Source organism: Pygocentrus nattereri, chromosome 26 (genome assembly GCF_015220715.1).
Source record: "Pygocentrus nattereri isolate fPygNat1 chromosome 26, fPygNat1.pri, whole genome shotgun sequence".
NCBI classification, from domain to species: Eukaryota; Metazoa; Chordata; class Actinopteri; order Characiformes; family Serrasalmidae; genus Pygocentrus; species Pygocentrus nattereri.
Genome location: NC_051236.1, coordinates 27,023,459 through 27,038,105, shown reverse-complemented (window position 1 = coordinate 27,038,105; position 14,647 = coordinate 27,023,459). Strand labels below are relative to the sequence as shown.

The 14,647-nt window shown below is 40.7% G+C and overlaps 1 protein-coding gene across 5 annotated transcripts in view; it reads left to right on the top strand.

Annotated features, from left to right (window-relative positions):
• The first annotated feature begins 626 nt into the window (after positions 1 to 626).
• LOC108427685 (LIM domain containing preferred translocation partner in lipoma) overlaps positions 627 to 14,647 on the top strand; it is a 259,778-nt gene continuing 245,757 nt past the window's right edge. The window contains exons 1-2 of one of the 5 annotated variants that reach the window (XM_017698030.2): positions 627 to 838; positions 6,268 to 6,367. The gene's annotated coding sequence lies outside the window, so the exon portion shown is untranslated. Of the gene's footprint in view, positions 839 to 891; positions 1,244 to 6,267; positions 6,368 to 11,859; positions 11,939 to 14,647 lie in introns of those variants that run through there. The other 4 variants (XM_017698031.2, XM_017698033.2, XM_017698035.2 and 1 more) reach the window with 4 other exon arrangements.

Below are 14,647 nucleotides of genomic sequence, written 5' to 3'. Positions count from 1 at the left end.
TCAGAATAGAGGTCATTTTCATATACCGGTCTAAAAGGCATAATAACAAAAGCAGCTTGTTTGATTCTAAAACAGAAAGGTTGAAAAACGTTATTATAGAATGATGATTTGGTCAAAAAAAAAAAGTCATGAGTGCATCTCAGAGGGAAAATATATGCAAGATAAATACGAGTTATGGGCCCTTTAAACGTTTTTGTAGCCTCCATCAGCTGACTTATTGTTCATTCACTTCCTTCATCCTATGTGTTAATCCCTTCACTAAGTGCACAGCTTTGTGTCCAGTAGCACCCTTGCTATATTTACTGTGTGCTTTGTCTGACAATAAACTTTAATTGCTTTTTCCCCCTCATACTCAACTGCACTAAAACCTTCTCATGCAATAGGATGCATTCCAACTTTTCTTTTTAGCAATAGCCTGCAGGACGCATTATCCATGCACCAGTGCGCACATGATGATTGATTTGAGCTCTTGTATTACACAATGAGCTAGACACTGACATTGCACCAGTGAGGCTAGGCTACACTGCCTTACATGGGCAACCGTGGACAGGGCTGTGCTGGAATTTTGCCCCTTGACGTCACTGCCTGTTACTCTCTCAGATTTAGGGGGGAAAACGAAGGCTGTGTTCCAATTTACGTCCCTGCGTTCTAACTAGAAGGCTCAGCTGGCGCGTAGAATTCGGCCCGCTGGAATTCCGAGTGTTAGTCGAGGGTTCTAGTTAGAGTGCAAGTCCGCACTAGCTAAGCGCCCTAACTAGATTGGGACGCAGCCTTCGGGTTTTTTTTTTTAAGTTTCACTTTAACTGGGACCTGAAACTCCAGATTCTTAGAAAGCGAGGTAAGAGAAACGCCAAGCCTTCTCTCCACTGTCTCCCAGCACGGGGTTCGGCCGTGGGCCCCGTGTGGCGGGGTGGCTTTCTTTCTCTGCTCGAAGCTCGCAGCAGCCGAGGGGGGATTGGAGCGGTTTGTGAGGGTTTTGAGCGAAGGTGAATCGGGATGTGCAGGCAGGCAGCCGGGCTGTGTTGGAAATGGAGGGCGTGGGCTCGTCCGGAAAAGGAGGAGGGGGACAGACATACTTTACCGCAGAATTAAAACATTTCACACGTTGGCACACTTTGTCTAACGTGCCAGTTTGGTTGATGTCGGGTCGGCAGTCAGCGCCGTAGTGCCGTGTGAGGTACCCAAGTGTACTTGCCCTCACACTTCTAAAAGTGCCGTCGAGGGGGGATACAAATGCGGAAATGTAAGTGTAGGGAGCGAGGCGAGCTGCTACGTTACACACACACACACACACACACACACACACACACGCGCACAGCTGTTTTTAGCCAACGTGTCTTCCATCGCTAACACCTCACACCTCCTGACCGTGTGAAAGCCCTCTTTCAGTTTGTTGAGCGCTTCTGTGCAGTAAAGCTCGCCGTCGGTGAGTCCTCGTCATGAGGTCCTCATGAAAGTCACCTCAGTGCCAGCGGACTAGCTTGTGTTGTGAGCTGAGGAGGACAGCTTGGCCCAAAACCAGCCTGAAGTAAATGTCTCCTTACTTAATGGCAAAATTGACCTAAATAGAGGTACAAGTAGCTGTAAATAAACAGGCCCATCAGGTCCAGAAATCCACGTGCCAGCTGATTAGGCTACCAAGCAGCTACTTGGGCGAATAAAGCATCAGGTCCAAAATCTCCTCAAGTGGTTTCAATAGAGCTGCAGATGACACACCACCACTTTTTCTTTCCCAATACCGATACAGAAACCTCGAGTATCCACCGACACTTTTTTTTTCTTGAAAAGCCATTGAACTTTATTTATTAGATCAAATAAACAAAGTTTATTTGTTAAATAAACAAAGTTTCAGTTGAACACTTCACTGGAGATGATCAGCTCACACTACGCAAATGAGGAGTAGTGTACAGTTTTGTCAGTAAGAGTGGTTTGATGTGAAATGCACGATGCTAGACAGACTCACTGCCTCCGATTGCTTTGCAGTAGTGGTGATGGGAGCCAGGGGTCATGATTAGAGCTTAAAGTATATGTTGGGACACGACTGCTCGAGTCTGGTTTGGATGTTGTTTCGCAAACTAGAAGAGTAAATGAGTGGCTTAATTGGTTCCCAGATGGTCTCTAGGGTGTTTCCAGGCAGGTACTATGGTATTTTAGCTATTTGCTATGGTGTTAAGTGGTTGCTATGGTATCCCAGGTGGTTGCTAAGGTGCTGCTAGGTGGTTGCTGTGGTATCCCATATGGTTCCCAGGGTGGGCTGGTGTCACCATGATGTAAGTTGGGTGCACAAACATTTGCACTCCATTTATTCTGGGGGGGGATAACAAGGATTGTATGAAAACCTTATGTCTGATCAAAACATTGTTAACTGTTGTTGAAATTTCTTATTTTCTTACAAAAAAAAGTTCAAAGCTTTGTGAAAACTATTGTGGATGCATGTCTCAGGTTTCAGGGAGCGTATATTTTTGTATGTTTTTGTATATTTTGTACATTTTATAGGCCTTAAATACTTTGGGTGTCTGGTTCTTTTCATCACCGGGTTTCTAACTTTCTGATAATAAATGTTTGATTTTATTTACATCTTAACCATTTAATTATGAAGACACTTTTATAAGTCAGTGGAATTCCCTTTTAATACTCTCCTACCTCTTGGGGTCGGTTCTTCTCTTAGTCTAAAATAAAATAAGGTGTAAACTACAGCAGAGTAGTCCAGGCACTATGTGAACTGATTGAAATTAAAGCCCAAAAAAGTAAATAGGAACTGAATGTAAAGGACTAGAATGGAATTGTGGCACATACAGATTGCTCAGATCCACAGAAATACTTAAGTAGAAGTCTTGTAATTTGAAAATACTAAAAACGTACCGACCCATTAAAATTCTGTTATGGTATCAAAATCTGAAGTCTGTTGTCTGCTGTAAAATTACAGGCCTCTTGGTGCCCTTGTTACTTTTAGCTGTAACAGTTATATTTCAAATGATTCATTTACAGTCCCGGTTACACCTTCGGTAAATGTATCAGTTAGCATTTTACTTCTAGTCACAAATGAGAGGGAATTATGTACTTCTTGTGGCGTGCTGATGTGTTAGGACACAGGAAGCCGTAGGCCGCTAGTTTAGATAGTATGAGTCAGAGTCAACCACTGACATTTTGATCACATACTTAATTTCAAAGTGTTTACACGGACGAACTAGATCTTAGTTATCGTTTACTATGTATGTCTATAGTTTGTGTCTTGATGAGATATTTGAAATATCACAACATAGATTGTCTTTCTGAATGCCTTACTGTCTTAATGCTTGTCTGTCATACATGCTTTGAACTTTTTAAAGTAGTTGATATAAAATAGTGATAGTTGATAAATAAGTTAAGTAGTTCTCTGTTCACTTAATGGAGTAGATACCTCTGCAGTTGGATGACTGCGTACTTCCATATCCCATCATCATCAGTGAAAATGTGAGTGAATATTTTTGTGTGTGTGTATACATATACATGTATGTTTGTATGTGTGTGTGTAATATATATATATATATATATATATATATATATATATATATATATATATATATATACATATACATATATATATATATATATATATACACACACACACACACACACACACACACACACACACACACACACACATATAATTGTTTGTGTGTGTATATATACACATGCATACGTACATGCATATGTATGTATAAGAATCCAAACCCTAACTTAACCAGGGGACCAGCTGTATGTCTGGAGATGTGAAGTTTATTCATGTGCGCACAAGTTCCAGACACCTAGCCTGCCCGTAAGACAAAATACAGAATATAATGACATATAACACAACACTAAACACATTACAGAGCAGTACATTTCTACTATACACTTACAAAAATATTCATTCACATTTTCAACTCTGGCCACGTCTGCTTCCCCAGGTGCGTCACTTTGTGGTGTAGGTCATTTATTTGACCAGGAATGTACTTCCTACTTCAGTAAGGCCTGGTCTTGTTGAAGCTGCCTTATCAGGCAACAATGCACTCTCTGTTTGCGTACTTGTATACACGGAGCTAAATGCAGACATTTTTCTCATTCGGTCCTGAAAGACTTTATTTTTCTTCAGGAAAGCAAATATTTCAATCGCAACTTGGCAAACATGTCTAGACCACAGATATTGTTCCTCTCCAAAGTAGCTAATGCGCTGAAATATTAATCCATCCCCCTACAGAAAGGATATTCAAACTTTCACTTTGATATGAATTTCAAATCAATAACATCAAGGCCCCTGCAGAGCTCAATCATCAAACCGAATCTCTCTGTCATTCCCCACCAAACGTTTTAACTTCACCACCGTTGAACCCGACTGTCTTTAAAACCTCGACTTAAAAAAGGGACATGTTTGACAGGCTCTCCGATGCTTGAGTTAAAAGTTAAGTCTTGCCTTTGAGGTTAGCTTTCTTCGTTCTCTGCTGTATGTCCCTTTGCTATTTTAATACAGTCTTTTTATGAATAGCGATTCCACGCTCCATCACAGTACACTAAAAGAATAGGCCACAGTGAGCTTTCTGTTGCTGGGAGACTACAGGAAAGGGAGAGATAACTTGAGTAATTATGCTCCATTCTCAGTGTTGTAAAAGCACACGTATGCACAAAGACACGTCTTAAAGCATCACGTGAATGTGCTCGTTTCAGCTTAAGAAGTGGAACTAGAGCAAATATGTTTTCCCTGGTATTTGTCATGCTGTACAGGCCTTTTCTGGCAGGTGTTCTCCGTTCTAAGGTAGACAGGCCTTGTTTGGAGGCTAATGTGTTTAGATATGTCTACTGTAAGAGAAATGGGGGAACTCCCGAAGGTGCCCCACACAGAAAGCTGAGGTTAAGAGTGTTGTTATTGGTTTTATTGGCAAAATTAGTAATCAACTGATGATTTTGTAGATCAGTTGAGGTTTTGAGAAAGGCCAGAAAACAGAAATACACTCAGCAGTGTCGAGAGCCTTTATGTGGGCAGATAAAATATAAATGCCAAAGTTCTTTGGAACAATTACATCAAAGAACCACATTTGGTTCCCTAAAGAACTTTTAAATGGGTGGTTCTTTCAGTAAGCAGGGAATTTATAAATTCATAAAATGTTCTTCTGCTCAGATTCTTCAAATAATTGTAAGTGAAAATCCAAGGTTAAGTAGTGATTTAAAAAATGTGGATTTGATATGAAAACGTGTGGAGATGAATAGAAGTTCCCACTCTGACGTGCCTGTGCGCTTCAGACGTTGCGGCACCCAATTTGTGAATGTTGTGTTCAAGTACGTTTTATAAAGGAGGCCACGACTTTGTAAATAAGCGTGTGGGTGAAGAATCTTTTAAAAGTTTAAAGGACCTCCACATAAAGGTTATATGGTCGTGGGAACAGTGTGTGATTTGTGATGGATGTGTGGCTTTTCTGAATCATCGGTCCTTCAGCCTGCATAGGACTACAGTACACCTGTGTGATTTACATCGGACATCCCCTTGTTTCTTTGACATTGCAGTGGAGACGGTGACCCTGCAGCAAGCCATGTTATTGTACACTATGAGGTTAACAGTTGCTCCTAACCAGGCTGGACTGGGTTGTTTGAAATAATCTGGTCAGAGTAAGGAGGCCCACCTCATTGACCTGCTTAAATGCTCTACTTAAAGTTTTGATCTCCAATCCAGATACCAGATTTACCAGGATACTGGGATAAAATCAGGGTGTACTGTTGTTTTATTATGTTTGTATTGTTGTATTTCTGCTTTTTCCCCCGTGAAAACTCAAATTGAGACAAATGAGGTTTCTAAAAAAGATTGAAAGGCAGGCCCGCTCTGATAGAGACATGTTCTGTAAGACTGCATGTATAAAATCAGCAGCGAGGCAGGGTGTCCATGAGGCTCTCTGACATTAAAATAGCCTAGTTATTCATTTGCTATTCGTGGTTAATATGTGTACATAATGCCTTTGGGCCTTTGTTTGCCTGGTGCTTTAGGGCAGTACTTTTGATGCCTAATCCTTTTCACCTCTCAGTTCAGTGCTAGCATAAAATGCTCCCTTTAGTGGCTTTGTGTGTATCAAGGTGTTTTCGCTGTTCAATTCAGGGACAGGTTTCTCGTTGATGCCATCATTTAGTCCTTGCTCACTGGAGATGTCAGTCATGATGAAACGCTGCTCAAGGCAGCAGCTTGCTTTTGAGTTTGCCGTTCGTCACTTATGTTGGTCAAGAGAGATCCAGCCAGATTGAATTTAAGGCATTTTCTGTGTTCAGTTCTCAGGTTTGGGTTTGTGCCTAATCAAGCCTGATCCAGACGACGGTACCAGAGCATTGTTGGAAAGACTGAGCCACTGTCATCTGTCCACCTTCAGAGGTATGTGTCTGGGATCAGATGTTGTTTCTGCCATGAACCTCAGCTGCAGACATCTTGTGGTCTGATTGGGGAAAAAAAGAAAATGAAATAATTGGTGTTTGTCAGTCACATACACACCACCTCTTTTACACAGGTGTGAAGTTTCACACGGATTTAAGAATCCACTATATATATAATTTAAATAATGAAAAATGGTTCACGCCGTATTAAATCAGGACAGACTGGAAGTTGCATCCCTACGTTATATCTGAGCTTTTAATATCCAGTTATTCTTCATAGCACCTAGGTAGTGGTGCAATCTATAGTACTGTGCAAAAGTCCGCAACCACCCTCCATTTATCTCATTTCCAGCAAAATGACCACTACATTATTGGCTTTTTCAGGAGATATTTCTAAGGAAATTAGATGTGATAATCCACATCCTTTTAGAAAGAGGAACATCAAAGGAAAATATGTGAAAAACAGAAGTTGCCAATGTTTAATTTCAAATTTTTTTTGAAATATATAAAGAAAATTAGCACTCCTAATGACGTGCAAGATCAGGTAGACCACCAGCAGCTTTCTTCATCGGATAAACATCTTTGGAGAAAATTCCACCTTGTTTCAGATTTGAACAAATCCGCAGATGTTTCTGTCCATTTTTCAGCTGTGTGAAGACAGCTCAGCACTGAAAGGTCTGAAAGGATGTATAGCTGTCAAGAAACTGTTACTGAGAAAAGGAAACACAAAAAAAGTAATCAAATAAATCGAAATAATCTGCTGGTGGTCTCAGAACAGTATCCAGACCTCAACATCATTGAATGTGTTTGTAATTGGAATTGAGTTGTGAGAAGCAGAAAATGAAAGCAGCTTCTGAGACTGAACTTTGGAGGTATTTATGAGAGGCATAGGAGAATTCTCAGCACTGCAGTGACACTGATGTTTTGGTGGTGTGTTAGTATGTGTTGCTTTGGTATGAGTGGATCAGACACAGCAGTGTAAACACCGTGTTCAATCACTGTCCTCTCTATTAGACGCTTCTGCCCTGTTGGTCCACCTTGTAGATATAAAGTACAGCAGCTCATTTTTTGCTGCACAGTTAATGTTGGTTATCATCTAGTCCTCACAGGACGCTGTTGTCTGGTTATTTTTGGTTGGTGGACTATTCTCAGTTAAGCAGCCACACTGAGGTGTTTAAGAAACTCCATCAGCACTGCTGTGTCTGGTCCACTCAGACCAACACAGTACAACACACTACCACCACATCAGTGTTACTGCAGTTCTGAGAACGATCCACCACCCAAATAGTACCTGCTCTGTGAGGATCCATGGGGGTCCTGACCACCCTTTCGAACCATCACAACACACATGCGCGGTGTGCTTCTACCTATTTCATTCTCCTGGAGTTTGAGGAGTCGGAACACATTTTGAAAATCTTGGAATGCGATGATGCTTCTTTATTATGTTTCATGTACTGCATATTACCACATCCAATTACACAGACGAATTATGTTCTCATAGACAGCAGGGAAATCTTTAGACAGCCAGGCCGCTTGGGAACCTCTTTTGAAGCTGTGTTAAATGAAACATGCAGCTGAGTGTTCTTTAAGCACTGATTATATCCACGGTATGCTCAGAACCGCGTATCGTGACGAAATTTGTTGTGATGTCTTCATATTGCCCGCAATTGCCATGTAGCAACATGTTTTGTCTCTGTACAGTTTTGTACTTGCAGGTTTACCTTGAACAAAATCTCTTCACTTTTGATTTATTAAACCTGTTCGTCTTTGACTTTCTTGGCAAAGGAGAGCAACGTGTTGTCTGTGTACCACAATGGAGATTAACATTTGCATCACGGTGATGCCTATCATCACAAGTGCGTATGGTTGGGTCAGAGGAAATGTTAAAATGTGTGTCTCATCTCTCTTCCCTTCTTGTTTTTTGTCTGTTTCTTAGAGGTGTGTTGAGGGCAGAGGTGTGGGCTGGGCTGAGTCACTCTTTCTGTCTCTCTCTCTCTCTTTCTTGTTCTCTCTCTATCCTGACCAGCCCTCCTCAGAGGGAGTGCAGGGCCACAGTTAATTAGGCTTCTTTAATCACCTGAAGTCACTCACTCTGACACTCTTTAACCTCACCATAAATGGGTTATTATTACCTCTGAAAACCCCCTCTGTGGTTTCAGACATGAAAGACTTATTTTAGCTCTGCTCGAAAGTGAAACACTATTTAAGCACTTTCTCTAATGACTGAATAAAATTACGCCCCCCCCACCACACAGCCCACCCACCCACCCACCCACACGCTTCACCTGTGTATTTGCCGTTGATTTCCTATGGATTTCTGTTAGGAACAAGCAAAGCTCACGACGGTTCTCAGGAAGAAAGTGTTGACTTATTAACATGTTTAATTAAATTAAGAGCAGATTGTCAAGGCTAAACATTTTTAATTATGTTTATCTTTTATCTTTATGACTGCGCAGAGTTCATACTGTTATTTATGTGAGGCAGTCAGCACGATTCGTTTTGTGATTTCGAGAATGCATGCTGTGCTTGTTTGGCCATATGAATCAAATAACCTAGTTTTTCAGTGCATTGTAATTACTGTGAGTAGACCGCGTTTTAGAAAATGGAAGAGAAAACAGGACTGCACATCAAATGTGAGCAAGCCAAAAGTCCATGTTTGTAGTTGACAAGCTGGTCCTCAGAAGCCCAGCTTTGTTGCCTAGTTTAAAGGGTCATAACTTGTCCAGTCTTGTCTTTTAATGATGGTGCATATAGCTCTTCAGCTCTGCCAGCATTTCCATTTAACATCATGAATCTGTGGTAGCTCTTCAGTAAGCCTGGTCATTGAATAGCAATACCCACAAAACACAGGGAGACAAGTAAAAGATTTCACAGAAACAGACAAAGTGCAGTAAAGTGTAAGATTTTGAAGCCCTGTTTGGATGGGGCACGTTTTTCTTGGCAAGGAGGGGTAAGCTCATTTTTACCCGTGTTCCTCAGTGATTTTGGTCCTATCTAAATCCACCGTCGGTCATTTTTAAGGACTGCATACTGCTGTGTCAGTAAAGATTTCAGTGCCTTTTACCTTCTACACAAATAGCTGTAGAAATAAAATGCAGTGATGTCACCTGTTGGCTGTGAATTTCCAAGCTAATATTGAGGCTAATGACACGATGTAGACGCAGATGTTTCGGATGAATGGAATACTGACCAAATGAAATCTTTTAACGTGTTTTCTGGTGTGAAGGCAGCGCGTAGATCCAGTAGCCGCTCCCGTCTCTGTCATTTAGGCCAGGATTTCTTGTTGGTTATACATGTTGCAGACGTCCTGTGGTAAACTGGCTTTACCCCTCCTCCCCAAGGAGAACTGAACCTGTCCTTGTAGGGCTTTAGAATGATTTCACACATGTGCTTCCTTTCATACCTCTGAAATGATCATGAGATGTAAGCGAGAGGCTCTCTCTCTTCGTCTCATGCAGACAAAAACACATGAATTGTGGCGGCTGCTGTTTTGTCTGGTGCCAAGCACCCTGATGAAAAGTTATGCTAATAGCCCCCTGAACACCGAGATTGATGGATGAGGGCTGCAGCAGCTTCCATATTTGGGCAGTCCCTTTAGATTATCCACAACATGGAGGCAGTGAAGGAACCTCCCCCAACTTACATACGCTTCTGACTTTATGCTGAATCAGACAAACAGGAATTCACAATTGGGTGTCGGAGTGCAAGAATGCAGATGCTGATATACTCTATAAGTAGCAGTGACAATTATGCTGGTAACTAGAGTTGGCCGATTGTGTAAACTGTCACCAATTCTGACAATTTAGATTCATTTCCTTTGTAAAATATAGTTGTATGCATGTTTTTTATTTACATAACATAAATAAACCTAAATATATTTTGTAAGATGTAGTTCATGATTTCTCTTATTTGCTGAGTTTAGCGTGTTGGGGGTGGGGGAGAACAGCAAAATATAAAATGTAAAATAAAGGAAATTTTTTTTCTTTTCAGTATGTTAAATAGTAAATAAACAGTAATAGTATTTTAAAAGTACAGAAGTATGTAGAGGATGGGTGCCCAGATATGCCTGTGTAGCAATTGGTATGAAAATTGGCAGCAGTACCAACTTTAAGCAGCTAAAAAGTCTGGTCACTGGTCATATTGGCCTGATTTAATTCATCTGTCAACTGTGAATTATGACGTTTGTTCATCCATTTTTTTTTTTCTTCTGAAATCAAGGGTATTATCTCCCCTCTGGGAAGGCTTCACACTAGATCTTGGAACATTGCTGTGAGGATTTGGTTTCTTTCAGCTGCAAGAGCAGTAGTGAGGTCACCCGCTGATGTTGGATGATTAGTTCTCAATCCCAAACGTTACTTCAGATCATCTCTAAGGTATTAGATGGTTTCTTCACTCCAGAGGGTGCAGAGCCCAAATGCTGGGGGGGGTTTAATACTCCTCCAGCTCATGCTTGGCATAGGGCAAGGGGCTCTTTGGCTCATGCACTGCAACTCCAGGGTGTCCAATTTAGTTGGCAGTGCATTTCTATGGAGATATTACAAACTGTGTGTGTAAGGGAACACTTGTCAGTATGTGTTTCACTCTAATGTAGCTGAATTGACTAATTAGAAGAGTGTTTGCATGCCTTTGGATATATTGTGTGTTGGAAATAACACAATAATAAATAGTGTTTTTAAATTTAAGAGTATAGCAAAGTTCTGACAAAAAGGATGAATAAGAAATATTTTAAATTCTGCATTGCTTCTATAACAGTATTTTATAGACCTTCAAACTGTAGCAATTTTGTAACATTGACAATATCAGAGTTTTGTTTGAATACGTTCTTTAGTCTCTTTAGTTATTTAGGCCATCATTAAAGCAAAAAAAGGGGAATACCAAATACTCAACACTATATATATTGTATAATGCATCAGTGGATCAAACTCCAAAGTGATTGTAGGCCTGTCACTTTCATTCTCATTGTGAAGAAATTGATTTAAAAGTTGTTCTCTAGCTGAAGATATTACTTTAGAGGCCTTTAAAAGCTATATTTAAACATGAACTGTCAGAACTGTTTGTGTGTGTGTGTGTGTGTGTATATATATATATACACTAGTTCCTTTTTCTCTGTATGCTAAAGAGACAAAGATATTTGGTCATCTGTGACTGAGTTTAATGGTTAATGGTTAATGGTGGCTCTCTGAGACCGTCTTGAGGGATCTGGCTCTGACATCCCTGCTTCGACAGCCAGTCCTGACCAGGGCTTTCTCACAACCCCGCACAGCTCTATCGTTCTGATTCTGGCATCTGTGCAAATGCTAATAACCGCATATTTGGCTTCCAAGTGGCTCTGGCCAGTGAAAAGAGTGGCATTCCAGACAGCAAAAGCAAGCTGAATCAATTTTTGCCCCCAAACTTTCTCCTATTTTTGTCTCCATATTTGGAAATGTTTACCTCCTTGTGGCCGCACAGTGCAGGAGGAAGAAGGGGTATGAGTCATTTTAACAGCATAAGGGCCTGCCTGTGGATCCTCCTCAGTAAACTCCCATTGAATAAGGGCTTCACTTTAGTCTATAGAGACCCAGGACATGCAGTGAGTACCTCTCTATTCCTTATTGTGCCATTGCCTGTCTGTCTGTCTCTCTTTGTGTGTTTCTATCTTTCTTTTGTTCTGTCTGTCTTTCTCTCACTGTCTGTCTTTCTGTCATTCTGGCAGCTAATGAAGCGGGTAGGGCAGTTTTTTTGGGTGCAGGGCAGTGAGCTGGGCCCTGTTTTTGTTAGTGGTGTTGTGATGTAGTATCAAGATAGCTGTCTCCTCACTGCTGTGATCCCTGCTCTTGATATGTTTGGGCAAGTATGATTGAATACCTGGAGTGGATTGCACTCCCCTGACCTGTTTGGAGCAGCAGTGCCCTGACTTCAGCAGCAAGAGACGAACTTAAAGTGTTTTTTTAGATGTTATTTGGTAAATATGACACTTATCAGTGAGAGATGTATGATTTTTCTCTTTTTATGATCGGTAGTTTCCTGCAACAGGTTTCTGTTCAATTCAAATGTCAATATATATCATATGTTAACCAAAGTGTATCACCAGTATCGTTAAGTAATAATTCTTTTGCTGTTCCTTTGTGTTTTCATTGAAAACATTCTTTTAATGCTAGATGGTAAGACAACCTCCCCCATGTTTGCCATACCATAAATGGTATTTTCCCTTCTTGCCACATGCCACTCAACACTGGCTTTGCAGTTTCTTTAGTTGTTGTGGTTTTTGGGGTTTGTGTGCATTCCATGTATTCTTGTCTGCTCTTGTAGTTGCACTGCTTGTGGGAAAAATGATCAGCAATATTTTACTGAACGGAAATGTACAGGGTGTCCACAGGTCACGCTGTGTGGCAGTCAATTGAGCAAAAAACTGGCTTCCCACATACGGACCTTTACATAGATCCATTGCTTACTGTGTTCAGCCGTAGATGCTTCTTTAAAAAGGGCATCAAGTTCAGATATATGCGTGGAGAAAAGCTGAACGTGGAATGCCTTGCCTGGTCCTCATGTGATAAAACTCAGAGATGTCCTCTGCCTGACCTAAATGACTCAGGGACTCACGGCCAGTCAAAAAAGGAACAAAAATCAGTTAGACATCACTAAATAGTTTAAGTTATGGAGTTATTTGGGTCAGTAAAATTTGTCTGACTGGCTACTGTTTGATTCTTCTCCAAGTTTTATAGAAGATTTCGTGCTACTATTTGCGTCATTTGTTAGTTGTTTTTATCTCGGTCAGTATTTTTCCCCAATGGTCTGTGTTTGATGCATGTGAGTGCTGTTTTTTTGCAAGGCTTTCTCTCATCTCAGACGTCCTAACACCAGCTCACAACAGCCGGCTGCTCTGAATTACTGGATGTGAGTAAAGCAGGTGCCCATGTGGTGTAAAGAGCCTGGGCTGATTCAGTCTGTTGGCACTTTTCAGCAGTGCTCAGTGGCCTGTGTTTAATCTTTCTAAATCAAAGTCATGAAACGGTATCAGGAGTTTTTCAGGAATAGGACCTCGATGGGTTTGGAAGGAGCAAAAATAATGCCTTTCATTCCTTTCAGGAACAAGCACGTCTAGAACTTTTCGCTAAACTTTTCTCTCACTTTAGCCCATGTTTGGTCAAAGAATTTGTTGAATGCAATTGAGGCTTAGCTTCTAGTGGCACCATATCTGGAAAAGTACAGCGTCTGTTTTATAACTTCTGATTTCTTTTGACCAATTTTTATTTACTTGCAGATGGCTTTTATTGATTGAAGCAAAAGCTTTTAAGCCACAATTACAGCAGCAAAATGATGTGCTGCCACTAAAGTTTTTAAAGCAATATTTTATCTGTCTTGCTTTTATTTAATTTTCATTGTAGCCCTAAAGGCTCGATAGTCTGTGTAATATACGCGGTTAAAAGCTCTGCATGTGCTTTTTTTTGTCACCTGTATTGGTTGTAAGCAGTGGAATGGAAGCCTACACTGCCGTCACTCACAGCAGGGAGGAATTGCTGTGTTTGGAAATGGAGGAAAATGAAAAGTGTAATATTTGGGAGTAGTGCAATGTTCAAAATATCGATACAGCTGTATAGCGTGGATAAGCTTGTGACAATACATGCATCAACAGTTTACTTTTACACAGTAAAACAGATATAGGTAGTGCTTTCCTGTTTATTATTTGTCTTGGAGCACGAAGGGTTTGACTTTGTTCCTAAAGTGTGATTTGCATCCAGGAAGATTGGAGCACAGACCCAAGCTAATTCATCATTCTGTGCTCTTGTGTGTTTGAATGATGCTAGTTTCATTTACTAACTGTTAAGGCCTTTCTGCTTATTGTGTGTTGTGTACTTGATGGTTTCACTTTCAGTGTAGTTTAGTTTGCAGTGGAAGTGAGTTAATAGTTTGTAGCCTGGTGCGATTGGCATTTTGTTTGTGTTTGCAGAGCTGCTTCTTGTTCTAGTGCTGATCAGAACCAAACAGGTGATGATACTGGGCTGTATTTAAGCTGCACACCCTGCCTTCCCATTTTACAGCCACAGGCTGCCTTCCCACACTGCTGCCTTTCTGATGAAGGCTTGGAGCGTTCAGCTTTCTACCTTTTCCTGTGCTGACCAGTACCTCAGAGTGGATCACACCTTTAACGTTGTTCTTTGAAGTTCGGCCAGAATTATTTATTCACTATTTTTATAGTTTTAAGCTGAGATTTAAGGTAAACATTAATAAAAAAAAGTCATCATTCTTCTCAACCATGTGTATTTATTAATTTATTAATTGCGGTCATTTTCCAGTTTGT